At 41.9% G+C, this 27,205-nt stretch overlaps 1 long non-coding RNA gene across 2 annotated transcripts; it reads left to right on the top strand.

Annotated features, from left to right (window-relative positions):
- The first annotated feature begins 923 nt into the window (after window positions 1–923).
- On the top strand, window positions 924–27,205 carry LOC148186631 (uncharacterized). 2 transcript variants are annotated; one of them, XR_015779491.1, is made up of 6 exons: window positions 924–1,081; window positions 9,515–9,628; window positions 12,571–21,731; window positions 23,634–23,715; window positions 25,677–25,873; window positions 25,974–27,205. It is a non-coding gene; the product is annotated as an uncharacterized LOC148186631 (long non-coding RNA). The 2 variants fall into 2 exon arrangements; XR_015779492.1 differs by having other exon boundaries at window positions 10,222–21,731.

The raw sequence follows: 27,205 nt of genomic DNA, 5'->3' as shown, positions 1-27,205 counted from the left end.
TCTTGGTGAATGCATGTCTCAGTTTGTTTGTGTTTTATTTATTTGCAACATAGTTTTACACATCTTTATATTTCCAAGTACACCCTATATGTTGTCAAAGTTACGAGGATTTTATTCGCGACTTTATTCGCTTGTGTTAAGTTTAGAGTATTAATTTGCAAAACACTGAGCTCTTGCAGTTAACACGCACTTCCTGGACAATATATCTTCTCGTTTCACACAGCGCGCGTCAGAAGTGCGTGACTTCAGCCTCGCAGCGTTTCATGTTTGTGGTGTTCACACATGCAACGTTTTTGCAACGTCACTGCTGCGTCACGGCCCGCAGATGTTTGTACTGTATTTCCACATTTATAAGCACAACGTTGCTCATTTATGAAGTTATACAAGCTCCTGCATTGCCGATAACACGGCCCTGTGAATGTTTCAAAATAAAATGACTTGTATGTGCAAGTGATGGGATTCTGTCCACAGAGACGCTGTCCGAGGGCTTTTGTTGTGAAAGGCAAGCGGGGAAGTTGGAGTAAAACAGCCGTCTTTGTATTTCCTCATCTCTGTGACAGAGAGAGACTTTTAAACTGCAGTAAACAGTGGTATGGAGTCAGAATCATCAAAACGTCATATTTACTGTCTATTCCTGCTGACAAACGCGCGCGTCATGGGTAAAAAAAACGGCGAGCCAACGTTTACTAAGATGTGCTGCAGCTGACACGCAGCGGAGACGCGCCTGACAAGCGCTGCTCACGCGAGCACTGTGCACGCTGATAACATGGGCGCCGAAACAAAAAACAACGCGCTCGTCACTGCTCACGCGCTACTGACGCGCGCTGTGATAACGGTCCTTAGAGTGATACTAAGACCGACCTGCGAGTGGCAGCAATATGCCGCAAGGCATCAAGACTGCCGGAAATCTAAAAGAAGAAGAAGTAGGAAGCAGGAAGTTCATGCTGTATGTCTTACTTTGTTCACTTCTTGCAGCAACATTAGCTGCTCTGTTTCAACAATTTTCGGCTAAAAACATGAGCGTGCAGAATGACATTAAACCGTGCTGTTTTGTCGGGATACGCGGAGACTTAGACCACTGGTGAGTGAGTAAAGTCATTAATCATACATGCAAATTGATAAAGTTATGAGGAGTGGAAAAGTCCCCAGTTAAGCTAATTTTTGCAGTGTAAAATGCCATAGTCTTATGCTAATAACATTAGCATGTTGTAATGTTGTGGACCTCGAGTTACTAGTGAGCTGAGTTTTATTCTTTTGTTAAAGATTTTGTTGTTATCCACGTTTTGATGATGCTGGGAGAAGTTTTTCTTCAAGTCAGATAGCCCTGTAGTTATAGGAAAAAAATCATGGTTTGAGTTAAAATAAAACATTTTTTTAGAAAGTGTTTTCAGTGATAATGAACCTGTTTTAATTATTAACATTTTTTAAAGATACATTTTTATTTTGTTTTCTGGTCAAAAGTGGGTGGCAGCTTCTGTAACTGACTGTGTTAAATTGGCAGATAATATTGGCTTATGGAGAGTGCTCCAATTCGTTCCACCTTGGCTGTATTCAACTTGTGCTTGTGGACATTGATTCCACATTACGTGCATCATTTTATGTTCATTTATTCTGAGTGCAGCTGCGTGCACTCTGATGGTTGGTGCAAATACATGGACTGTTACAGCTCCAATTTTAATTCTCTTAAACGAACCATTTATTATGTATTCACTGGCTCACTGACATTTCCAAATTTCCTACCATCCTTCTCCTCTTCATCCTCCTCCAGCTGCTTGGCAAACTATAACAGATACCATGTTACGTAGCATAACTATGACAATAATAACTGTGCAGCACTTTTATGGAGAGACATGGTGGCCACTACAGTATTAACTGCAGTTGTTGTGAATATAATTGTTCTGTGTCTTAGTGAAATAATCTATTCCTGACAGACTTCTTGTCTCTAAACTGAATTAACCCAAACAAAGCTTAACAAGTGCTGATACAGATGTAAACATAACATTGCATGACTCTTGTACCAGAGAAAAATTGTGAAACTCCCCAGAAACTAGAATATTCTTTCATCATCAGCAAGTTAAAGAGAATAAATTGCAAAGCAGACACGTTCTTTAAATGTGTACTTTGTGTCCATTGTATAAATAAAGCCTACTTTGTGTGTGTGTGTGTGTGTGTGTGTGTGTGTGTGTGTGTTAAAGCGAGCTGACCTCTCCAACACCACATGCTCACCTGCAGACAGTTGGACAGTCACCCCCGTCAACACCCCCCTCCTCTCACTCCCCCTCGCTCGTTATCATTTGAGCTCCGCAGAGACTCTTCTAATGACAGCGCTTGTCTATAATGTCGTCGTCACAGCTCGTGTACGTGTGTGTGTTACTCCCTGTGTGTGTGTGTGTGTTTGTGCACTCGTACAAGTGCATGTTTGCCCTGTAATGACAGCGGCTGTCTATAACGGCTCGTCCTGGCAGGGATCATTTGGTCCTCCCTCTCTCCCACGTCCGCTGTCCGGTGTCACCCGTGTCCGGGTGGACGATGATGTGATCTTTAGTCCCCTCTGCGATCTATAGACTGGCATTTGGCTCAGGGAGCGTCCCCCGGCCCTGACATGCATGCTAAAGCTTGCCGCTGTTCTGCCGATATCCCCTGCCCGCCTTACCTCCCCCAACAAGAAGTTAACGCCAGCCAGCGCAATATTCCAACAGCCAGTATTAGATCCCAGAGTGGCAGTTAGCCACTGAAGTTCAAGCCCCTGCAGGGAAAAGTATAGAGGTTTGTGTGTATGCATGAATGCGTGGTGCAGTGTGTCAGTGTGCAGTAGTGGTTGGATGTCAAGAACTCATTCTGTTTCTTTTGTGCACATTATTATAGAGTCATTTTATTCTCATTATTTGTTGAATGATCTTTCTGTTGAGGCAAACTTTTAAAGTAGCCTACTTCCACTAAAAGCCATTTTCTTCTCCTATAGCCCAGCTCAAACTCTTTCAACTCTTGCTACAATACCCAATATTCACATACTGCCCTCTTGCAGGCGTTTATAAGGCAGCAACCTAAGAAGAAATGAGAATTAGCAAGAATAGCATTGCTTCAAATAGTAGCAAGCTGGGAAAAACTAAGATGTAGACGCCCATGATTGTCATCAAACTATTAAGCCAGATTTCTGATTGAGGATCGGGGTTAAAATTATACTATCAAAGATACACATGACATAGGTAAAGCTTCAGATTTCTTCCATTGATAGTAGTACCACCACACTACTAGACAAATGTCTTGCACATGATAAGGCAGTACTGTGCCTTAAAGCATATTACCCACAGTAATGGTGTTTACATTCTTTCATTTACTTTGTGATAGGAGTGGTGGAAAGGTTTAGTTTTTTGAATATTAGACTATAATGTGCAGTCCCATTGTTTAAGGTGTGTGTTGACGATTGCATCTCTTGCCTTGATAGTTTTTGTATACCCCATACTGCAGGGACATGTGTCTGTTTAGTTCTTTTGTGTGTGGCATTGGCAGTATTCATTGTGCTCTCAGCAGAAACCCGTGTTGATTGGATTAATTAGGGAGCACCCTCAGGAGATGAACTATTCTGCCAAATAAAGCTGTATTTTCATTTGTGCAGTAAAAGTTCCTGAATCCTCTGAAGCGTCTCTAATGAATATGGGAAACAGCAGGCGGCAGTTCAAGGCAGAATATAGTCATCCAGCAGTCTAGCAGAGCCACAAGAGGATGATGAGAGTGGCCAAAGTGGCTAAAGTGCTTAAATACAAATCGGCCAAACTTTTATATAAATAATGGATTTAATACAACCTCTTCTCCACTGTTTTCATCCATGCCCAAATCATAACATTTTTCACATTACTGTGAAATCTTTAGGATGTATTCTCGAGACCACAAAGGGACACATCACCTCTTCTACATAGGAGCAACACACATACTTTGTGGTGGTTTTGCCTTTTTTTTGGTGTCTTTAAGCATCTTTTAGTGTTTTTTTTATATCTCTTTGTAGTCATTATGTGTCTCTTAACAGCAATTTTGTGTCTTTTGTTTGGTCCTTTTGTCCCTTTTTGTAGTTAATTATTGTCTCTGCCGATCTTTTGCATCTTTTTGTCATCTTTTTGAGTATCTTCCTGGTCGTGCATGTTAATATGAGTTACATTTTGCAGGTGAAGACCACTGGGGGCCCTGACACCTTGGGCCCCCGGGCCTTAGCCTGATAGGCCTGTAGAGTTATCCATCCATGACTGGAAGCAAAGTGTTTTGTCTTTGCATCAATTGTTTGTGTTGTAAGATAAAGTCAGTAGTTAGCATGAGCAGTCATAGGAGCCTCAGCCAAACAAAAAAAAAAGAAAAGCGTCACAACACATTAACACTTTACTCTACAGAAAATGTTTTTAAATGAAAATTGGAAAAAAGTTCATTTTAAAGAAGATAAGTTACTTTAAATGTGCTCATTGAGTTTCCTTCAAGTTCATATGTGTTTGACCATCGTAAGTCCCTATCTAGACTCTGATGAGCTTGTTGTATTGGCCTGTATTCTGTTTATGCGTTCGTGTTTTCTATTTCTAGAGTAGGCTTATTCACTCTCTGGTGTGCCACTGGGTGTGTGTGTGTTCTGGCTGGTGTGTGTGGTCCTAAGGGACTGGTTCTGTCCACTCTTGCATTGATACCGTCACAGTCTCATTTGCATACCTGACAGCACAGACCTTCTTCTTTCTTCCAACCCCCTTCCCTGCATCTCTCTCGGCGTGCTTCCTCCAATCTTCTCTCATTTCATCGTATTTCCCACTGGCTTTTCTCTTTTCTGTATTCACCTTTCTTTGTTGTCCTGCCTTTCTCTCCTTCTCTCACTTTATTTGCTTTCTCACATACTTGCTATTTTTCTCTCTGGGTCAATACTGTGTGTGTTGGGGATTCAGTGGTTGCAGTTTCTAGATAAACACCCTGTTAGCAGGATTATCCCTGTTGTTCTAACAATGTAAACCTGGGATTAGGCCAGACTCTCCAGGGATATACTGTATGTGTGAGCATGTTGGTGTGAGTGTTTGTGTGTTGACCTTAGCATGTATGCTCACTGTCTGAAAAGGCTGCCTTTTAGAGCTTGTAAGGTCCCAGTTTCTCACTGCACATAGGAGCAATTTCCTGTAATTCAAGTGTGTGATTTAGGTGTCAAAATGTATCCTTACATTACATTGTTTTAGTAATTTAACTGTTTGGTGTGTAAGCCATTTGTCATGGATAATGTTTGCAAGATTAAAGGTAGCCTCTGAATTGCTTTGTAAAATCTTATGTTAACATTAAGTTTCTTCTCACCAAAATGCTTTGAGTTTATACTAGAGGTCCAGAAAATGAGTTGAGTGCATTTCATTTCTCATAAAACAAAGCCAGGTGCAAATCTTCAGTCTTCTTCATTGCCTTTCCTGGCACATTGCCACACTTTTTGGCATGTTGCTGCCATTAAAGACTCAGTTTTACTCCCTTTACATATGAAAATAGAATAGATAAGTTCATTTCAGACGTTGTCAACTTCCCTGCCGAACTACTCCCATGCATTCTCTATGTTGACGTAGATACATCCATGAGGTGGCAGTCCGAATCAAAAACAAAAAACATGGCGACAGAGGATAAGGTAGTAATGATGTACCTCTGAATGGATGCAGCGTTGAACATGGCAGTGGTCTGTGAGGCCGTTAATTATATTGCGACATGTGGACAGAGAATTCTTTTCACTGTATTACCAATTTGTTCCATTGGCCATTTTTTACGGTTATATCTTGCTTTAACTGAGCTACACTGCTCCCGCGATCTCCGGTGGTACTACTCTCATCCATATTTGTAAGCTTTCAGAAAACATGCACAAATACAGACAAAAAGAACGTGGAGTATGGACAGAAGGCTCTGTCCATCTCCAAATGTGTATCTAACGTTAAGCAGTCAGGGTGAAACCAGCGACAGCAAGGTATATTGCGTTTGTGAAAACATTGCAGTTTTATGATTGCAACAATCACTAGGTAAATTGCAGAATTACACATTCAGCTTTTTTTTTTCACGCATTGCTAATATCTGTCTGCCTCCTGCACGTGAAATCATGTTCAAATGAAGTAATGCACCCTCAAACATAACATATATATATATATATAGATTTTTTTTGCATTGTTTTTAAAGATCAGAATCAAAATGTGTCATACAAAACAAATTATTTAATTTAACTTGGAAGTTCACGAAGAATCAGTCAAACACAGTACTTGGAGCTCTGGGTAACCAAACTGCGGGCGAAAAGGTGGAGGAGAAAGCTAAAAAGAAATCAAGGCGGGCAAGCGAGTAAGGGGGTGGTTGAGAAGGCGGCGCGAGGGCTGTGGTGGCGATGAAGAGGTGAGAGGTCAAAGGTCAGCCTCCCTAGTGATATCTCCTGTGCCAGAGAGGCAGTCACGACCCGGTCAGCGGAGGTTCAGGTGTCAGAGAGAGACGACTGACTGACGAGACCTCTCCTGCGCTCCGTACCGGTTGGACCTTTCATCCTTCCTTCCCTCCCTCTCCCTGTCACTCCTCCGTGACCCATCCCTCCCTTCCTTCAACCGCTACCCTCTTCGCTCTCTTCACTCTGTGTCTACCCACAGAACCCCCAACCCTGTCATTCTCTCATCCTTCCCTCCTTCCTTTCCCCCCCGTTCACCTTCTTTTTCACCCCTTAAGCTAAACATTACCACAGGGTTTCACTCAGCAGGCCGGGCTGACTGGGGCAGCTCTCTGTGGGGCTACATGTCTTCAGTCCCCCATCATATGCTCACATTCACACTAACACAGACACGTGCACATACTGTATCTGCACACAGGTTGTTGGCAGGAGCATATGCGGCCTACACTGTGCTGCCAGTCCTCCTGGAACATTCAGAGTATTTGAGTTTCCAGTTTTTACATACTGGGTCTTATTTATGTAGTTGTTGCTATTGTGCCTGACGGTTATGAAAACACTTTATTCACTGACTTCATTGTGGAGATTCTGCTCATGTGGACACCACAGAGACCAAGACTGTAACTGAAGCGAAGGATATGACACTGAACATGAAACTAGATTTTGAATATAATGTTCTGTTTTATTGCTGAGGGTGCTTTGTTTTTTCAGATTTCCAGGACTGGCCTTTCGTACCTCCTGCTTGTTCTCACTGAGGTTTCCTTTTAAGGCCCGACAATCGGAGCTTAAATCCACAGCTAGGGACCTGAAACATCAACTCATAGGGACTTTGTCATGTTAGTTTGGACAATGAGTTTAAAAGACAGAAGTATGCAGAGAATTGTTGAGTCACCGTTATTGATTCCATTAACCTCCACAGACTGATGATGGTCATTTTGTGTTGTACTTTTATTCATTGCAGCTTTAACACATACAAGCTAGTCATTTCCATCTTGTGATGCACCCATTAAATCAATATAATACAGCTATTATAGTGGGCGGGTGGCATTGTAGACTTGATACTTACCATTAAGGTGGGAGGCATTGAGCTGCACATTTCATCATTAATGACTATCTCCTAATAAAAGCACACCGTATTGGCAAGAATCACAACAACATATCAGACAAACTATGTTAACATGTCAACATATTTTAAGAATATGCCGTACAATGTCATAATAGTGGATGCTCAGAAGTTATTGACTCATTCTGACCTAGTTGCCAGCCAGAGCTGATAGATTAACCACAGCTGACCCGCAGGTCGCAGTGATGGTGTCATCTCATCAATCGCTGGTGATTGATGAACAAAATGTCACTTTTAGTTATTGCAATAGTAAACATGATTCCTATTGTTTGTTCCATATTGCTAAAAAACGATTTATTTGTGACAAAATGGTACTTGATAGAACTGTCACCTTTTGATTAACCACAAAACCAACAACATACTTGGGGCCACATCCTTTCTGATGTATAGATTTGTCCGATCAGTGGCAGGTTTGTGATGGCTGTCTATCACAAATTGCTGTTAAGCTGAATTCACACAAAATCTCTCGTCAGTTCAGCTTTCTAAGCTGGAACCCAAAATAAGGTGTTTCACTGTCTATATTTTTCCACTCCCTTAGAATATCCAAACCCATCCCCAATTTTTGTGTGCCCAATTCTGGTCCTTAAAAAACTAGTGACAGACTACGCCATGCAAACCTTATCGACAGAAAAGAACGTCAGTATGGGATGGTCTGCAAATCCCAAGAGTTCAATTACTGCTTTAAAAAGTCTTGCTTTCTACAGTATGTTAAATACTGCAAACAAATCGTGGCTAATCCATGAGTTTTGGCAAATACAACACTAAATCAAATCTAGGAAAAGATCATGGTTACATTTTTTTAAAGGTGACTTTTAACTGCGGGTCCTAAAACATGAATTCCAGTCTCCTTGATGAAAGTCAGATTTTTTACATGCACATCATTTACCTGATCTCCATACCCTTAAACTGGGCTCAGACTACAAGAATTTTGGGCTAAGTTATCCCCAGTTCACCCCTCCTAACAATAGGAGGAGAAATCTGAAATCCGGTCTGGGACCATGCTCTATACTGATGTTCGGCCCAGATTTTCTTTTGATATGAGAGGTTTACAGATCCATTCTTAAACCTTCCTGACTGATGCAGACTTATTGGCACCATCCTAATAATTTCAAATGTCCACACTTCCAGCCCTTGAGGCTAACGTTAGCTGGTATACTACTGTCAACAGATATTTAAACTGACAGTTAAAATCTCACCTTCAGTTCTCACTTAAGAGGAGACAACCTGTATTGAACGCATCCTTCCAATCGTTTTCTCATCCAGACTTGTTTTGCCTTCTGTTTTTGTCTTTTTGTCTGTTTTGTTGACATATGCTTCCCCATGAGATCCCGTGATTTGGTGCATTCATGCTCTCTCTGGCATTATAATCCTAATAATACCATGTAGTGCTTGATGCACCATTTTTTAGATCTTTAGTGTGTGTGTATTTTTAGTGTGCATGCATGTTTGAAATGTGTGACGTAACCAATCAGTAAGGATTTTAAGTCTGAGCCTGGCTTTACTCTCTGTCTTGCTACATAAAGGGCACAGTATTTTCAACATTGGCACTAAACAGTGGGTGTAAATTATGAGGTGCAGAATTGTCCAGTGGGCGTAATTCCTAGGAATACTGGGCCTTAAAGAGAAATTAGGATCTGTTTCTTGGCGATATTTATGCTGAAACCGTATACTTGGCATTATTGTGTCTAAGATCATTTTGAGGTAGTCTGTGGGGATTTAAGACCGGTAGCAAATGACATGTAATGCACCTGCAGCTCTATCAAAAGCTAAGTGTTTAACATTTTTGATGGACTTCTATGCAAAAATATGACACACTGTGCACAGTCAATCATGTAATTCAGCAAGTCTTATAAAAATACATAAAATTGTCACCTTTTGTACAAGGGCTCTTGATTATGGGGTTTTATTTAAGTATTTTTCTCCCTGTAGCTCTCTTTTTGTGTCTAGTGTGGGAACAGTATTTCATAACCGTTTCATGTCTGCAGAACGGACCTCACCCCGAGGGTATGGACGAGCTTCTCATCACTCTCTTACTGTCTCATCATCGTGTTGACTGGCACGCCCGAGGACACGAGACAGCCAGACATAGTCACCGGCAGGTATGCGCACACAGACATACACTTTGGCAGGTGCAGGCTGCACGAAAGGGCTGCCAGTTGTTTCTTCTGTGTTGCTTTTCATTAACTTGTCTAATGCAATCAAAGACTGTCAGCAAGAGTGACAGAAGGAGAAAGAAAGAGAAGACAAGGAGGAGAGAAAGGGAGAGATTGCTGCCTTCTTTTCACAGATATGTATGTCTGTGTTCATGCAGCTGCATCTAAAATGAAACTTCCTTTTTCTTACTGATAACATTGTGTCTGGTGTTTTGTTCTGAAATGTCCTTGGGGCGTTTTGCACACACAGATGTGTCACACACACACATGTACAGGTGAGGATATATAGTGATAGAAGCACAAATGCTCAGGGCAGCAAACATTCTACACTGTCAGCCCGTCATATAGAATATCTCCAGAAGCGCACACCTGCATGCTCCAAAAAAATAAAAAAAATTAAAAGGCGAGTGGTACTGCTGAGAAGCGACATTTATAGCAATGCAATTGGGACGTTTAGTGAAATGCCACACCTTAATGAAATAACGACAGAATACATTCACCTCTCTGCATAAACTGATGGCTTATTTCTTTGCTTTCAGGAAGCGCGTCACTCTGCTAAAGGTTAAAGGGAAGATATTCTAATCAGGAACTCCTTACAGAGCAGCAGCTCAATAAGGTCAACTGGTGTCACAACATTCAGGTTGGAGGGAGGAATGTGTGTGTACAAGTGTGTGCGTGTTAGTGTGACGGTTACTTTGTAGTCACCAACTGTTTACCTTTCTGTGGCATGTACAATGTTTCCATTACTCGTTCTATCTTTTTCTAGCTTTGGTTGCTTATTTCTGGCCGTATCATACCATGAAAACACTATCACTACATCCCTCAAATACACACACACACACACACACACACACACACACACACACACACACACACACACACACACACACACACACACACTGATGTCTGACGGGGTGATCCGCCGGCCAATCGCCTGTATTGATTATTGGGCCAGGGAGGTTGGTGGAGCGGCAGCAGTAATTAGGGCTTTTTGGTGTGGATTAGCTGAGAGAAAAGGTCACCTGCTCAACATCAGTGGCAGGACCACAGGCAGGGACAAGGAGGGGTGGACGGGCGGAGGGGACTGTCCCCAAACGTGATGACCGTGATTGGCAGGGGTCATGTATATGTGTAACATGTACGTAGTGTATGTAAGCACATGCCAAAATGGATCAACAAAGGATAATTGCAGTATATTACAATGTGGATCTTATTTTTGTAGGTTGTTTTTCCATATTTGTTTATTGATTATGATAACACTGTACTCACAAATGTACAGCAAGATCTGGGTACACTGAAAATCTGACAGTGCAAGAAACTTGATTGTTCAGTTAGACTGTAAACAAGCCAGCAGTTTAGAGAAATGATCCAAACCACTGTATTTGGAGGTCAAACTCAAAGTGAGCTCAACTTGGATGTCAGTAATCTACATTTTCACAGGAAAACCGTGTGTACAGAACTACAGCATGTGAGGTGTAGTAAAGGTATATCAATAGTTCAGTCAGTCTAATTTGGTGAGTAAAAACTTAAAGTGAAGAGTTTTCCTTCTTTGGAATTTAGGATTTGTTCCACTGTCTGACTTGATTTTTTGAGTGACACTATCACTTTGCCCTTTTTAGCAATTACTTTATCGAATACAACATAGTTACAATCCATAGCTGGGGTGACCACAGCAGTTTTTCACAGGGATGGTCAGATGGGGCCACTGAAATACTTAGGGTGGCACTCGAAAACCAAAAGTCATATCTGAGTTTCAGAAATTCCATTATGTTACGGTTGATGCGGTTTCTTATTTCACAATAGATAAGATAGATATTACTAATTATTCAGCACAGTTGCCAGAGGAAAATGTTGTCATTGTACATTTCTTCACACCATGAATATGTTACATTTGTGCTTATCTTTGCTTATAAAGTGACATATTAATTAAGCTGATGCATCACCTCGGTGAGACACCTGTCAAGTAGCTGACCACTGCAGACCACCGTTTGACTCCAAACAACAAAACCAGTTTTTTTTAACCAGTCATTGTCAACAAACCATTAATGTGTTTTCTGAGGCTTTTTAGCATCCATATACGGGTATTTTCAACCACCCATCACTGTTCTTCCAGTGGGATAGTGCAATGAAAAGGGGTTGGTTTTTTTTTTTACCAACAGGGATTTTGCCCCCCAAATTGGGTATTTTAAGTCATGACACGATCTTTTTCTAAACCTAACCAAATGCTTTTTGTGCCTAGACCTAACCACATATTACTCACAGTGTTTAAATGTAAAATTTCAGTGCATCCTCTGCACAGTAATGTGCAAATGTAAGGCATCTGTGGTTTCTGAAAAGTACAAGGCCAACATTTTTTGCCTGTTTGTTGGTTCACTGTCCTTCAACAAGGCTGGTTGTCCTATAACGTAAAACTTACAAAAACACATATATAGCGTTATTTTGAAAGACTACATTAATTGTAAGGTACACAACTTTTAGAGAGAAAAATCCTCCTCAAGTTTAAAACACTGCATGGAGGCCACCCAAGTATTTTCAGCAGTTATATCAGGCTGGCTGTGGCCCTCGCTGGCCAGCCCTTGGTGAGGCCACTGCACTTAGAACCAGTAGCGATCCAACAAAATCTGACACAAGTTGTAAAAACAGCATTAACTTTTAACATGTGAATACATAAAGAATATACATGTTTGCATGCACTCAGATAATGCAGACATGTGAACACTGCATATTGTCAGTGCATGAAAAGGGCTTTAAATATGACGGGAGTCACCTCATGTACTGCTGCATTGACAATTTGAATTCTCCTACAACTTCTCTCTCTTGTTATGTGTGTGTGTTTCTCTTTTTCTTTCTCTCCTGACCTGCGGGTTGACTTCTCGGTGGTATGGCAGGTCTGAGTGTATCTTAGTGGGTCATGACCCTCGCAGGCTGTGACCTGGACAAACAGGACTGAGGAGCTGCAACAGGACATGGAATTTCCCTTTTGTTTTTGTTTTGTTTCACTTTTTTGTTGAAAAGGTGGAAAATTCCTCCCTCTGCACTTGCTGGAGCAAAAGAAAACATTTTCCTGGCAACGAATGAGGTGGCGTTTACAAAAGAAATATTATGTGACTGTACCAAAAGTAAAAAGCATAGGCAGTGCTCCGTGTTGTATCTGAGGGTGCGTAGTTCTTTCTTTTCTCTTTGTGATTGTCACCTTCTAAGCAACTCAAAATGTTTTCTCTTAAAATTCATTTTAAGAGCAGCACATTTTCTTTGTGAACATATTTTTGGTGTTAGCACAGCAACTTGTCTGCATTATCTGGATGTCCCCTATTATATATATATATTTAAAATAATGTCCTATGTGCCTGTTACCATGTGGAACCAATTGTTTCTTAATAAAAAGGCCAATGTGAATGATTAAGAAGGTGTCTGCACATCTGCATTTACTGGCTGTCAGCTCCCCTTCTCCACAGCGGCTCAGTGTGAAGCAGCAGCAGCTGTAACATATTTAGGGAGCACTGGCTTTGTGCAAAGCTGCAGCACTCCTAGTGGTGGAAATGCACAAGAGGCGCTACATCTTTGCAAAACCAACCAGACAGGAGAAGGAGACAAGTGCTGATTGAGGGAGCCTGTGTGCATGAGTATTGCTTTGTATTGCATCGCCTTGTTTTTGTGTGTTGTGTTTTTGCAATGGCATGGACACGTGCATTTGTTCGATGGCGGTGGTGGGAGAGGCACGCATGCATACGTGACTTTTCTGTGTCTCATCACACAACAAGCTTGTGTGTGTGTCCCACAATGTGTGTAAGTGCGTCTCTGGAGAAGACTATTTGTGGCGCTGTGTGTTCACTTGCACATCCGGGCTTTCTATGTATGTATTGTGTATGATTTGTAAATGTCAGTGGAAATGGCATGCCATCAGAGGTTCTGAAGAAGTGTTGTGTTATGGGACAATAAGGGACATGTGTAACTTAGAGGCAAGTCAGAAACAAAGGCGCTAGGGCCAAACAAACCTTGAATCCTTCAAAACAGACTTTTAGATTGATGTGAAGATCTATATTTGATGCCATTGTGCTGCTGCTGTGTTTAACTGAATATTTGGCACAAGAAAACCATATGAAATGTATACAGTGACTGGTAAAGGTGAACAAGATTGCCCAGTGTTTAGCAATTTGATGCATTGTGTAACTAAAGGTGCCTGGTTACATTTTATTCAACAAAGTCAACAAAAACATCTGCAGTTCATAACACTCATCGCAAAACACATAATCCCTGTTATACCATGTATTCCTGTTGTCACAGCAAACTGGTGTTGCTGACAACTTTGTTGAGGTTGTATTTTGTTTCCATGACAATGGTATGCAGACTTGATCTTGTCTGATTGGGTGCTGAATCAGTTGTATTATAAAGCAGTACAGCTTTATGGTACACCATAGTGGCAGGATAGGCAGAGCAGCCAGGGTCTATCCGGACTCTGCACAGCTCCTGCATTAAAGAGTTCACTAGAGGGTCAAAAGTGTCACCACATACATCACAGCTGTAGCAGAACGGCACACATCGTTGCCATGGTGATCGGCCATTTTTTTCCCCCCACCGTGCTAAGCCAAACAGTGGTGGGTGGGTGCCGAGATACAAGAAAAGACAAAAAGGATTGTGTGCTTGTTCTTATGTATGTTTCAGGGTGTTTGTATGTAAAGTGAGTGTGCTTATTTGGTCAGGCGTGTTTTGGTTACTGCTAAAGAGACATATGTGTACCTTCCTTGTTTGGTCTGACTATCTGTGGTCTCAGCTGTACTCATCAGGAACGCCGTGCAACAATAGCTAAGGTGCCCGCGGAGGGAGCTGCGCAGCGTGATAAAACTGGCAAAATGAGGGTGTCAGAAGCTCCATTGAACATAATCAGGCTGTGGTGGATGGGCTCGGCTGTTGGGTTTGGGACCATAAGTCTGGCGATTAAACATGCATGGGGAGAATCCTTCATCACAGGGCGAAACAAAGCCGCCCTGCCCTTCCCACGTGTTCCAACATCGCCATGGAAAAAGCCTGTTTCCCTGGCAACCAAACTGGCTCTCTTTGTCACAGGAATGGGGAAGGAGGAGGAGGAGGGAGGGGGAATCGAGTGGAGGCATGACACTCCGTGCTGACCTCCACCTGACCTCTAGGTGAACATGCCGTATTGGTTTCCTGCGCTTCTGGAGGGAACGCCGTGTTTGGTCATTTTTCGGCAAAACAAAGACAAGTTCTGTCCCCTGAATTTTAAAAAAATCTCTATTATTAAGACAGTTATAATGTTTCCGTTCAAAATATCACACAGATATATCCAGTTAAGAGAACTACCAAATGTTCTAGGACATTTATGTGGGCTGTCATTACTCCATAATGACAGAAAGCCTTAACGTGTTCCAAAAAGTCAACATCTTTTCTTCTGCTGCCCCCAGTGGTGCACTGTACGGCCAGTGAAGGTGAAACGGGGAGAAGCATAAAAAGGGCTGAGTGAAAGAGAAATGACTCAAGGCGAGGAAATGGAGGATGCAGTTCAGAGAGCGCAGTGGTGAGAAAAAGACAATGGCCTGTTAATACAGGCGGCCAGGAAAAGAGAGGAAGGGAGACAAAGTGAGACGCCGCTTTTATGTCGACCCGCGGCTGCTCCCATAGCAAAGGCTGCTACTCTCGCTGTAATGTTAACCTAGTGTTTCCCTAATGGGCTTAATGACATATGGAGCACAGATTGCGGCAGGAGTCGGCTCACTTTGAAACCACTGTCGCCTCCCTCAGGGCTTCGCAAGCACTACATTATGAAGACGTGGTGACTGAGGACACAGGTCATATCTGGTGAACGTTAATGGTCATCAGATGATGATTAAAGGGATTTTTTTCTGACCTGAAACATCTTTACATCTGATTATGAGCGGCTCTTAACTTGTGTATTTTTTTTCTTTTTGAGATTCCCAAAACATCAATTCCTGACGATCATTATCTAAGACGCCGCATGATGATATGCCTTCTTTCGTAAATTCACGCCACTGGCCCGTGTGACATCTCCCTAAGCATCTCCCCGTGGTATATCACCCGCCATTTTGTTTCAATTTGTTCCCATCACCGATATCTCTTCCTCCTCTCAGCTCCTTTAGTCTGTCCACATCTCGCTTGTCGTCTGGCCGTCATCTTCCCGTGGACTGTTACTGATGATATCGGATTGCTGTTGGCTTTACGCCGCTGGAAAGTGGAGCTAATGGGCTTTCAAATGCTTTATTGTGAATGCAACCTGTCAAGAGGGGAGAGATAGGATCAGATTTGATTAGGAGGCGACAGCGGCAGAATAAAACGTATTTAAACAGAGAGGGACTATTGTTTTTTTTTTTTCTGCATGTCTGTGTGCGTGGAAGAAAGAAACTTCATGGTAAATGTAGCCAAATTCAATGCTTTGCACTGGCCTTATTAGATGCCCTTGGATCACCCTTATCTCTGCAAGTCTTTTCATCCCATTCTCTTCTCCCCTTTCTCCTCAGTTTGCTGTTTCCATATGCATCCCTCCCCAGCGGAGCAGAGAGTAACACTGCCTCTTTTGGCTGGATGCGGTAAATGTGTTCCTCTCTGGCAGATGAATGATGTCAAACAGACATATTTATATTCATTTAGGACTGAGGAGGAGGAGAACCCATCTGTAACGGATGTGATAGAAACCGCTACGTGTGAGTGTGCGTGCATTTAGGTGTGTGTGTAGGCACACGCGTGTTCGAGCATGTGTTCCAAGGTATCCATCGTTCGTGATGAATGAATCGTGCTTTTGTGTGAGTTGATACCGTGTTTGTGGATTTGTGTGTGTTTACAGCGTGTGTGTGTGTGTGTGTATGTGTGTGTCTGTGTGCAAGCGAGGTCATTCCCCGGTCACTCGTTCAGGCTGTGTGATGAATGAAGAGGAGAGGTGCCTGCAAAGCCGGAGAGATTTGGGAGAAACATTGTTCCATGGGGTTAAAAATGGTCTTGTGTTGTGCCAGAGGCTGAGGGAATGTTGCTAAAAAAATGTAAGACCGCAACTTAAGTGGATGTTCATCATATCCGATGTTTAATATCAAGCTGGGCAAAGTAATAAACTCATAAAATATTGATATTAGCCATTTGATTGTGCATATTTGCTCAGTGAGAAATTTTGCATGTAAATGAATATTCCCAAATTTGCTCGTTCACTGTGTCCGTTTTGTCTTCCCTATAGGAGAAGTGAGGTGGAAGTGTCTGTGTTTGGGTTGGATGGCAGACCGGTGGGGTCAAAGACATTTGACTCAACCAGGAAGTATCAGGTTGCAGTAGACAGGAAGTCAGTGGACCAAACAGGAAGGACTTTACGCAGAGGAGGCTACTGAAAGGCAGCAGCATTTACAGCCATCAGTGTCTGTCAGCACAAGGCCAAAAAATAGATTGTGTGTGTTAATGTTAGTGTGAGTGTGTGTGTGTGTGTGTGTGTGTGTGTGTGTGTGTGTGTGTGAGAGAGAGAGAGAGAGAGAGAGAGAGAGAGAGAGACAGAGAGAGAGAGCATGCAGGTGTTGCTCATATTCTGTCCTAAGTACTGATGTTTTTTATGACTCCATTACTCTTATTTGGACCCTGGAGTTCAAGATTTTTTTTCATTACATTTATAAAAAAAGTCAAATCAAAGTCACATTTTTTGAGATTCCAGATATTGAAACACTGATGTAACTAATGCAAAGTGCATAACAGCAACCTGGTCTCACTCCCATCATGTCAAATACCAATGCTTGGTCTGTGGCCCTTGATGTCGGATATTGACACACAGAGGCAGTCTTAGCAGCGGCATGAGACGCACGAGGCAACAGCATTTTGTGGTCCTTCAGGCAACTACTGTAGTACAGAGAGCGAAAAAGTATGCATAGGGTGGGTAGGAGTGGAGGTGAATGAGTCAAACTAACTGTGGACCTTTACCCGGGAACCCGCTGTAGCACCCCACAAATAACATTACGAACTTTAAGTTACGTTGGTTAGGTTTAGGCTAATAGAGTTACTGCGGTTAGGTGTAGGAAAAGAAAGATTGTGATGACGTACCTTAAAATGACTCAAATTTCCCTCAAAGTTGACTTGGTCCCAAATACGGTACATAAGAAGAGAAGCAAAAGTAAAAAAATGTAAAGAAAGAGCTAAAGTTAAGCGGGAGAGAGGTCGAAACAAACTTGTTATATGAGGTAGGATTGTTTTCTTTTAGCTGTTGAGCTCTTAATAGAAACGCCTCCTGATTGGCTGTCACTGGTGCATGGTAAATCATGCTTTGTTCTTTCAGTATTGGATTGTGTCGTTAATGTGCTAACTGGCTATTACAGACAACTGCCTTCTGCTGGTATGGAGCGGTATCCCCTCTCACGCATGTGCAGAACATACGTTCTTGTTGGTGTGTTTATGTGCTCCTTTTTGGCTGAGCCAAAGCGATGAGGGGGGGACGCAGCAGGGGGCTTCCATCGCAGCTAGTTCTCTGATGTTGACATGGTGTTTCACAGCCTTTACAGGGATGTCCACACCAGTGATAATACAGAGAGCCTTACTTAAGTGCAGTACTTGTAAATATACTATAGTTACATTCCACCACTGTGTGGCTGACATGTAGAGTTTCCCCTTCATTCCCCCATCTCCTTATTTCTGCACAGTAGTACACACAGATTACCGTGTGTGTGTGTGTGTGTGTGTGTGTGTGTGCATGTACATTCATCCAAGTGTATGTGAATGAGTCTGAGAATATGTGCATGGGACAATGTGGTCAGGGAGAAGTGCATTGTGGGATCGATGTCCACACCTCGTCCTAAATTATTCATCCTGTCAGCTGGCCTGTCCACCATCGTCGTGGAAACCGCTGACCAAGAGCTTTACCCCCGTCCCTACGGATTCACCTCTTCATCCCCTCCTCGGCCCTCACTTCCACCTCTCTCTCTCTTTCACTCGCTCTCTCTCATTATCGCCTCCCTGATTCGTCCATTTACAGCCTCTCTCGGCCTCACTCCTACTTCCAGTCTTCCTTACCGCTCAGATCTTTTCATCTGTCTTTCTTCTACTCCCATTATTCAGTATATCAGTCTTCCTCATTAGTCCTGAACTCCCACTGACTCACTTTCTATTTCTTTCTCGCTTTTTTTCTCTTCCTGTCTTTCGCCATGCCGACATTCTCTCCTCTGCTACCTCCGTGTTGCTGACTAAGATTATAATGTGTTGGCTTTGTAGGATGTTTATGTTTGTGTCTTTGAAGTCTGCCCCAGTGGCCTCTTGGAAGACAGCCATAATCCTAGTGAGCCACCAGAGGTTGTTCAGCGTGCTGTGTATTTGTGTGTATTCATCCTCATACATGTGTGAATGCATGTGTGCACATGATCAACTCTGAGTGCACACTGTGTGTGTGTGCGCGCGTGCGAGTGTGAGTCAGTAATTGTGACATGGCTCATACATCATGGCCAGAGCCCGTTTGATTACAAGCGGAGGGGCCCGGTGATTAATCGCTGGATTCAGCTTCCTGGCCCGAGTTGTGACACCCGGTCACAGAGCATCTGTACTGACACACCCCCCCTAGCCCTGCTGCCCTGCTCCAGCGTACCCCCATACCGCCTACACCCTTATACACACACCCACATGCACCCAAATACCCCCTGCCTTCCTCTCGCTTCCTCCCCAGCACTCCATTACCTTCTGCCCTTCTCTCGCCTCCAACATCTTACCTCTTCCTTTACTTGCTCACCAGTCCTGCCTCCTGTTTTATCTTAGCCCAACCCTCCCACTCTATTCCCCCAACTCCAGCACTACCGTATATCTCGCCTTTACCACTTTGCACTCTCCACCTCTGCACTCCCTCATCTTGCTCCTCTCCCATAACCTTTCCTTTTCAAGCCATTCTGTGCAACCCACAGCTTCATATCAACCAAAGCTATACTGTTTTGATCTTATCACCTTTAGCCTTGCTGTTTTCCCCTTCTCCCACAAGCTATGACCCCTCCACTCCGTCTTTTATATATACCAGCCACACTAACCCTTTACACTAATCTGATTCTGCTCCTCTCTAAGTGAATCATAACTCTCTCATGCACACACAAAAATCACACATACAGAAACCTTGCATGCGAGTACACAAAACATGCACACCCATTCATTGCTATCAAGCCCAAAGCCTCTTTTGTACTTCAGTTCTAGCATCTTAAAGGACCTTTAGCCCTTTTCACCTAAGGTCATGTGATTTAGGTCCCTGAGGTCCAAAGCAGCCCTTAACCCCAGAACAACAACAACCTAAAGGCCAAGCAACTTCCTTTTTCTGCCTGGAATATGGCACGTTTGACTAAAATGCCTAGAGTTGTGTTTTCGAATGTTTGTTTTTAACCAGGACTTGTGGTAACAGCTTCAGCTAATTTTTGAGATGATGGTCTGTTTGTTTAACCCTTTGAAACCTAAAGCAAAATCAGTTTTCTTGTGCTGCTTTCAGACGCCTTTTAGTATTGAAATCTTTGAACGCTGAACAAATTTATGTGAATTCTTTGAAGACATGGTAAAAAGGCGATTTGGTAATAAGTATTAGTATGTATTTTCAAAAAGATAGGGAAAATTCTAGGGGAAAAAAAATAAGAAAAGGCTTTGGAAAAACTGTATTTATAATAAAATAAATAAATCATAATTTTAAAGCACTTTTCCAGGTCATAGTTAAAAATGTAGATTAATTTATTTAAATTAAATTAAATTAATTGAATTTTATGTTTTGTTGTGGTGTGTTATTATCTAAAGAGCCAGTAGATAGGATTAGCCGGCATCTAGCAGATGTAATGAGCCACAGTGACCGGATATCAAATATAATTTTTTTTAAAATTATACAAATGATAATTATTTAAAAACACAAATCAAACTTGCATTAGCATACTTGAATAATAAATTCAATTGCTTTTTCTGTCCACTAAATTACATTTGTATATTTCTAATTGCAGATTAATTTGATGTGCTAGTTTGTTATTTATGGTGAGGTATGTGGGATAAATTCAAAAGAAATCATATTTACTATTGGTTTCCATATTTTCATCAAGAAAACATCTATAAAATGTTTTGACACTGTAGAAGATGAGGAGAAAAAAGGTGTGAGGACGAGAGAGATGCAGGATTAGAGTCAATGGGAAACAAAGGAAGAGAATCTGTGAGTGTGAGCAAGCAAGCTAGTGAGAAGCAGAGACAGTTTGTGTGTGTGTGTGTGTGTGTGTGTGTGTGTGTGTGTATGTGTGTGTGTGTGTGTGTGTGTGTGTGTGTGCACGTACGTACGTGAATGTGTGTGTACGTGTTCCCCTGGCTCTCACCTCCATGCGGTATCAGGATGAGGGATGGTCCTGCCAGCGATCAGCCCAGGCCTGGACTCAAGCTCCGCACAAGGATTCCCTGCTGAAACCATTAGTCTGGGCATTAAACACCATTAGAGCACACACACACACACACACACACACACACAGACACACACACACACACACACACACACACACACACACACACACACACACACACACACACACCATTAGACCAGAGAGTGGAGGAGAGTGACTGCCAGAAGGATTGGTAGAAGCTGAGGACAGAAGAGCGATAGGAGGAAGAGAAAGAACAATGAAGAAAAGGAGGGATGAGAGATATATAGAGGAAGGTGGAAGGGTGTTGAAAATCCACTTCTCCTCTAACATCTCTTTTCTCTTGCCGTCATCCACTCTATTTGCCTTTTCTAATGCATAATTAATTAACGACAAGTAAGAAATTAATTTCCTGGATGCTTACCTCATCTTTCCCCCACACTACACATGAAGGATTCTCATATCTGCATGTGCATGTATTACCTGCTTCAGTATGAATGGTGTGTGGTTATGTGTGTCTGTGCTCTCATGTTGCATGTTGGAGCGAGCGTGTCCCCGGCGATCCAGGTGTAACTGGGTTAGTGACAACCAGGACAATGTGACACCTGCAGGTCTCAGCTGTGCCTCTCCCTGCTGAACTGGCCTGGAGTCAGCTGGAGTTCTGTCATCTGGACTGACCTCAGCTGAAACGGCCATTCTGGGACGGATCCAGGGTAAGAGGCTCCACTGTGCACAACACAAATATCAGTCTAAATATTAACCTTTTGTCTTTTAGCTGGACAGATGAAACAAAGTGTTACAAAGTGTGACAGATAAGAGTCGCTTCTTTTTACTCTCACAAACTCTCACTCTAAAATTTTGTAATAATTAGCGTATGAATTCTTGAATTTTAGAGATCACAGTGACCATGACTTTAAACGACCAAATTATAATCAGTTCATTGTTGAGTCCAAGTGGAGGTTCATGCCAAATCTGAAGAAATTCACTCAAGGCGTTCTTGAGGTATTGCGTTAATGAGAATGGGACTGACCTTGACCTTTGACCACCAAAATGTATTGAGTTCATCCTTGAGTCCATGTTGACATTTGTGACAAACTTGAAGAAAGGCATTCCTGAAATACAACGTTCACGAGTATAAGATGGATGGACAACCCAAAAACATAATGCTTCCAGCCACAACTTGCCAGTGCAGAGGTATAAATGTGGCTGAGTAGCTTTGTTCTAGTGCAAGCTGGAGGAGATGGGCAACCGGTGTCCATTTGTGCAGTTCCGAGAGAAAATTTAAAAACTCCGTCAACATGAAAAAAAAAGTTGTTAACCACAATAGCCCCAGTGGGGCAATGGGAAAAAGTTCCATTGGTTTTCACGCAATGGTAATGCGTAAAATCGGTATTCACACCCAGGTCAAATGACTCTTCAGTAGACACAGGTTTTTATCACCTCTGGCTCCAATCGGCATTGATGGGAACGCAACACCAGGGTGAACACGGTCGTTTCTGCTCCTTAACTGCCGAGATGCAATGATGCTCTGTCAGTAATTACTGTCCATATCCACCTAAGCAGCACTACAATACTGATTCAAATACATCTGCACCAAGTTTGACAGAAAGTCCACCTCGCTCTCCAACAGTAAATACAGTGGCAGTGGGAATAGACTTTTAGTGGATTTACCCGTGTTAAAAAAAACCACATGCACCCGCTAATTGCGGTGGGAATGAGGTAAAAGACATATTCAAGTGGGTAGACCTGTTCCATGGAGATGCAAATCTCTGATGCGTCAGTCTTAAGTCAAGCAGGGCCAACACATGTAAGGAAAAGGGTGATCTGTTAGTAAACTATGGCCCTTTGCTTATGTAAAATGAATTAAGCCAGCAAGCCGTAATAAATTGATGTGGAGGTAAACCATCTGAGAAAAGATCTAAGGAAGAAATTTCTGGATTGAAATTGTGAAATTGTGATATTGTGAGGTTGACTTTGTTTCATTGTAGAAACCTGAGTTATTTAGCAACAGTTATTTGGCAGTTGTGCAAAACACATTGATGTATCTCACACTTCTTTAGTGCACTTCTGCTGCCCATATAAGTTCTCTCATTTTTATGCAGATTGATGGGTAATGTCATGTAAAACATCACTTCATGGTCCTTTTGTCAAGATACTGTATTTAATTAAAATCTTGATTTGCCTATTTATATGTTTTTCTGTTAAAATTATAAATGAATGTTTCAATTAAATCATTCGGAAATGAAATGATTCTCATTCCAAAATGATATGTTTAACATTTGCACTAGATGAAACAGAGGCAAAGATATCCACTTAAAGCTCTGAGCTTCTCTCTGAAAGGCACCTTGTGGGTCTGAGCATTACTGACAAAACGTCCCACAGACATGCAGCAAATAAATGCTGCTGGTGTGTGACAGTTTGCCGGATACCCTCCTCCTCTCATCAGGCAGAACTTGTGATCACAGACTGATATCATCACACAAATGTCTTACTGTCAAATCGGATTTCTGCTGCTCAAGTCTGAGGACTGTCTCTCTAGGCCCGAGTGGTGGCAGACCATGCTAACCAGCGCGACGCCATCGGAAGCTAATAAATCATCTGTGGTTTTATTTCAGATTTATTCGGACCGTAATGAAGACGCGACGGGCCCCGGGCCGTAACCGACGGCGACAGGGTGACACTGATGAATGGCTGAAGGTACGTTCTCTACAGTCGGAAGGAGAGGGAGGACTGTCAGGCTGTGTGTGTGTGTGTGTGTGTGTGTGTGTGTGTGTGTGTGTGTGTGTGTGTGTGTGTGTGTGTGTGCGTGTGCGTGTGCGTGTGTGTGTGTGTGTGAGAGTGTGTGTGTGTGTGAGAGAGAGATCACTTGCACTCTAAGGATCTGTTAGATCAAACAATGAGCGTGTATTATGTAGCGTAACCATCAAATATAGGCTACTCTTCACAAAGAGCATGTGGATCCTGGCACCAGAAAGCACTCAGTCCTCATCAGCATTGTTATTTTTTTGCTTTTATCATCATCATCATCATCATCATCATCATCACCATTATCATCATCATTACTAGCATAGATTTCCAAATAGGTTAGTATTTAAAGAAAATCCTCTTAACAAGTGTTAAAGACATAAATAATGCTGCACGACAAATAGAAGGCTTCAAAGAGACACCATGATTGGTATCAGACAATGTTACTTCCAGTGATCAGTGATCAGCCCCCAAAATCCTGATCGGAGCACCCTTAATTATTATAATTATAATCATCATTATCATTGGCGTCATTATACTGGACATTATTTACAAATTATCGTCATCAGCTCATTATCTATGTCACCTGCATTTTATCATTTTCAACACAAATCATCATCATCATCATCGTTTATTGTATCATCAAACAATGGTTCATATGATATCCAACAAATTAGGGCCCAACAAATGATGTTAGGAAAACAAACAATGTGATGCCATACCTGAAAAAAACTTCACTTGGTTCCACATGGGACACAAACACTGATCTCCTGGGTTGAAAGTCCTGTGTTATTTGCCTCTATACACAGACTTTTTGGTCTTTATACTGATTCTATCTTCACTCCCATCAACATACTGGTCATGTGATCGCAGCCTTCCCGATTGGGTTGTACACAAATTACCGGCTCATGATTACATGGCTTTTATACAAATTGTGGTCCATTATTTTTCATAGGTATTCTTGTGAACAGTGCATTACAACAGCTTGAACTTTATCATTGTCATCAACATCATCCCAAAAACGATGTCAGCATCTCCACCTTGATGGTCACCATTTAAACCTAAGTTCCCGCAATTACAGGACTCGTGTTTTTCTTCAACATCTTTTCCATCACTTTCATAATTTTCATGACCATTATCATCATCATCCCCACCCATAATTACTATAATCATTATTTTCAATATCGTAATCATTAGTCATCACCACAGGCATCACCATCATTGAAATGAACTTTAATCTCATCATTGTGATTGTGGATATTTTCATCATCATAACAGTTGTATTTAACAACAGCATTTCCGACATCTCCATCACCTTGTTAGTAACATCAGCATTATCACTAACATCCAAATCAATGACATTAACTTCATCATCACAGTCATCATCAGCCTCCTTAAGACAATTATTATAATTATGATCAACATCATGAATGTTGAATCAATCATTGTCATTGGCATTACAAAGCGCCGTTATCACAAACAGCGTCATCATCTCCATTATCCAACTTTTTCTGTCCTGATATCTCAACTGATATGATATCAGTGCTCTCTTTTCTGCAAATACAAAATCTGTCTGTACCTCACTGTGGATATCATTTGCCCACCATGACTTAACTAATTTAACTGGAGGTAGAAATAGAATTTTCATAATGAAATTAACACTGATATCATCATCATCTTCACTTCATCATCAGCATCATCATCATCATCATCATCATCATCATCATCATCATCATTACAAACAACATCAAAATCATTGGTTTAAACTTCACCATCGGCACTATTGCAATTATCGTCATCAAACCTCTGACCTCTCCTCACTGTGTATGCATTCCCATCAGTCTCTCTGTGTTGCTGTACTCTATTACCCTGACTGTTTTTTGATAATGTGCTCTTTCTGTGTGTCATCACAGTCCTCTCTGTCAGCCAAGGACAAATCGACTGAACCAACTCAATGCTTCAAGCCTGGCAGCTTCTAGTCATCTTGTCAGTCAATGAATCCATACGAAGCTTGTCTCAGCCGGACCTGACACAGTATGGCACAGCACTTTTTGAAGAGCACCAGCAGATGTGGATGCATCTTATACAGCACTGTGGCAACAATATGACGGTAGGTTTGACTAAGTTCTCACTTGACAATTAAAAACACTCTTTTGAGCTGTTTTTAAAGAAGTACTTAACTGAGAATCTGTTTTTTTGAATATCAAAAGCTCACCCACCTAGAGGCTTTAAGTCGTCTGAAAGGTCGAGAGCTTACTCTTTTCAGAGGACAGCAGCTCCAGTCAGCTCCAGTCAGCTCCAGTCAGCTTGGATAACAGTCTTTACAGTGGATTCCATTAGAATCCCAAACTCACTAAAACAAATGTCAAAATGTATCAAAACATACATAGAGGCATCTTACCTGCTGTGATCTGTAGGTTCAGACTTGCAGCTTTGGAACTACTGGGGGACCATCAGGACATGCAAGTCAAGCAATTTATTAACTGATTTAAAGGGAGGAAAATTAGAACTGAAGATGAAAAAACGACAAAAATGATATTTAAATGTAAGGGTAAGGAAGTCAATAGTAGGTAACTATTAACATTTCCATTCGGTGAAAATTAGGAAAGAAGCCCAAGGACAGATCAAGGTTTCAACACCCAACTGTCGGTCAACGTTTGGCTGTCTGTTAGCGTCTGTTACCTTAGTCCTTGTGGTGTGTCCTGCACCACTGGCCCTTGTCCACCCTTGCTGGCTTTTTTTTTTTTTTTTACTGATTTTGCATGTTGAATTGGATTCAGACATGGCAGAGCCCGTGGGTGAATGAAATCACTCTCATCAGCAGTTCAGTGTAGCAAAGAGAAGAAAAATGATAGTGAGGAAGGTTAAAAAACAGCTGTAGTCAAGAGGGAGTGAGATCAAAACAGATTTTTTTCTTTAGTTTTTCTTTAGTCTTTGAGCTCCTAAGCAGGAATGTTTCCTGAAAATTTGCGTTGTTGTTGTTGTTGTTGTGCAGAATGCTTTTTGTCGAGATAGACATGAGGCAATGCAACAGTAGGCTTTCATTGCCATTTTCTCTTCAACATCGGTTGGTGTGTCTGGGTCTTTAGATAAGGACGCAGGTCTATGATCAGATTAGAGTCAGAGAGCTCCAACAGTTTAGTATTGCCATCTAAAAAGTATAGGGTGAACTGGATAATATTTATAAAGTACTTTAACTTGACACGTGTCAACTTTGGCCTAAACACAATATCATGGTCATTGTGTGCTAAGAGAATATTGAACCATTGAACCATGGAAACATAGGACCTTATGTCCATGGGACATAGCTTCCGTGTTGGAGGTAGTCCAAAGACTAACTAACGCTAACAATCTGCCTCTCCCTTCCCAAGTTGGTAACTGCACTCAACCTTTTTTCACAGCAGGTATTGTGATTTCTTGTAACACAAAACATAGGTGATAC

This window comes from Plectropomus leopardus, chromosome 17 (assembly GCF_026936395.1).
Source record: "Plectropomus leopardus strain MGB_pleo_1.0 chromosome 17, ASM2693639v1, whole genome shotgun sequence".
Lineage (NCBI taxonomy): Eukaryota > Metazoa > Chordata > Actinopteri > Perciformes > Serranidae > Plectropomus > Plectropomus leopardus.
Note: the sequence above shows the minus strand (reverse complement) of the source record. Positions and strands in the feature narration are given on the sequence as shown.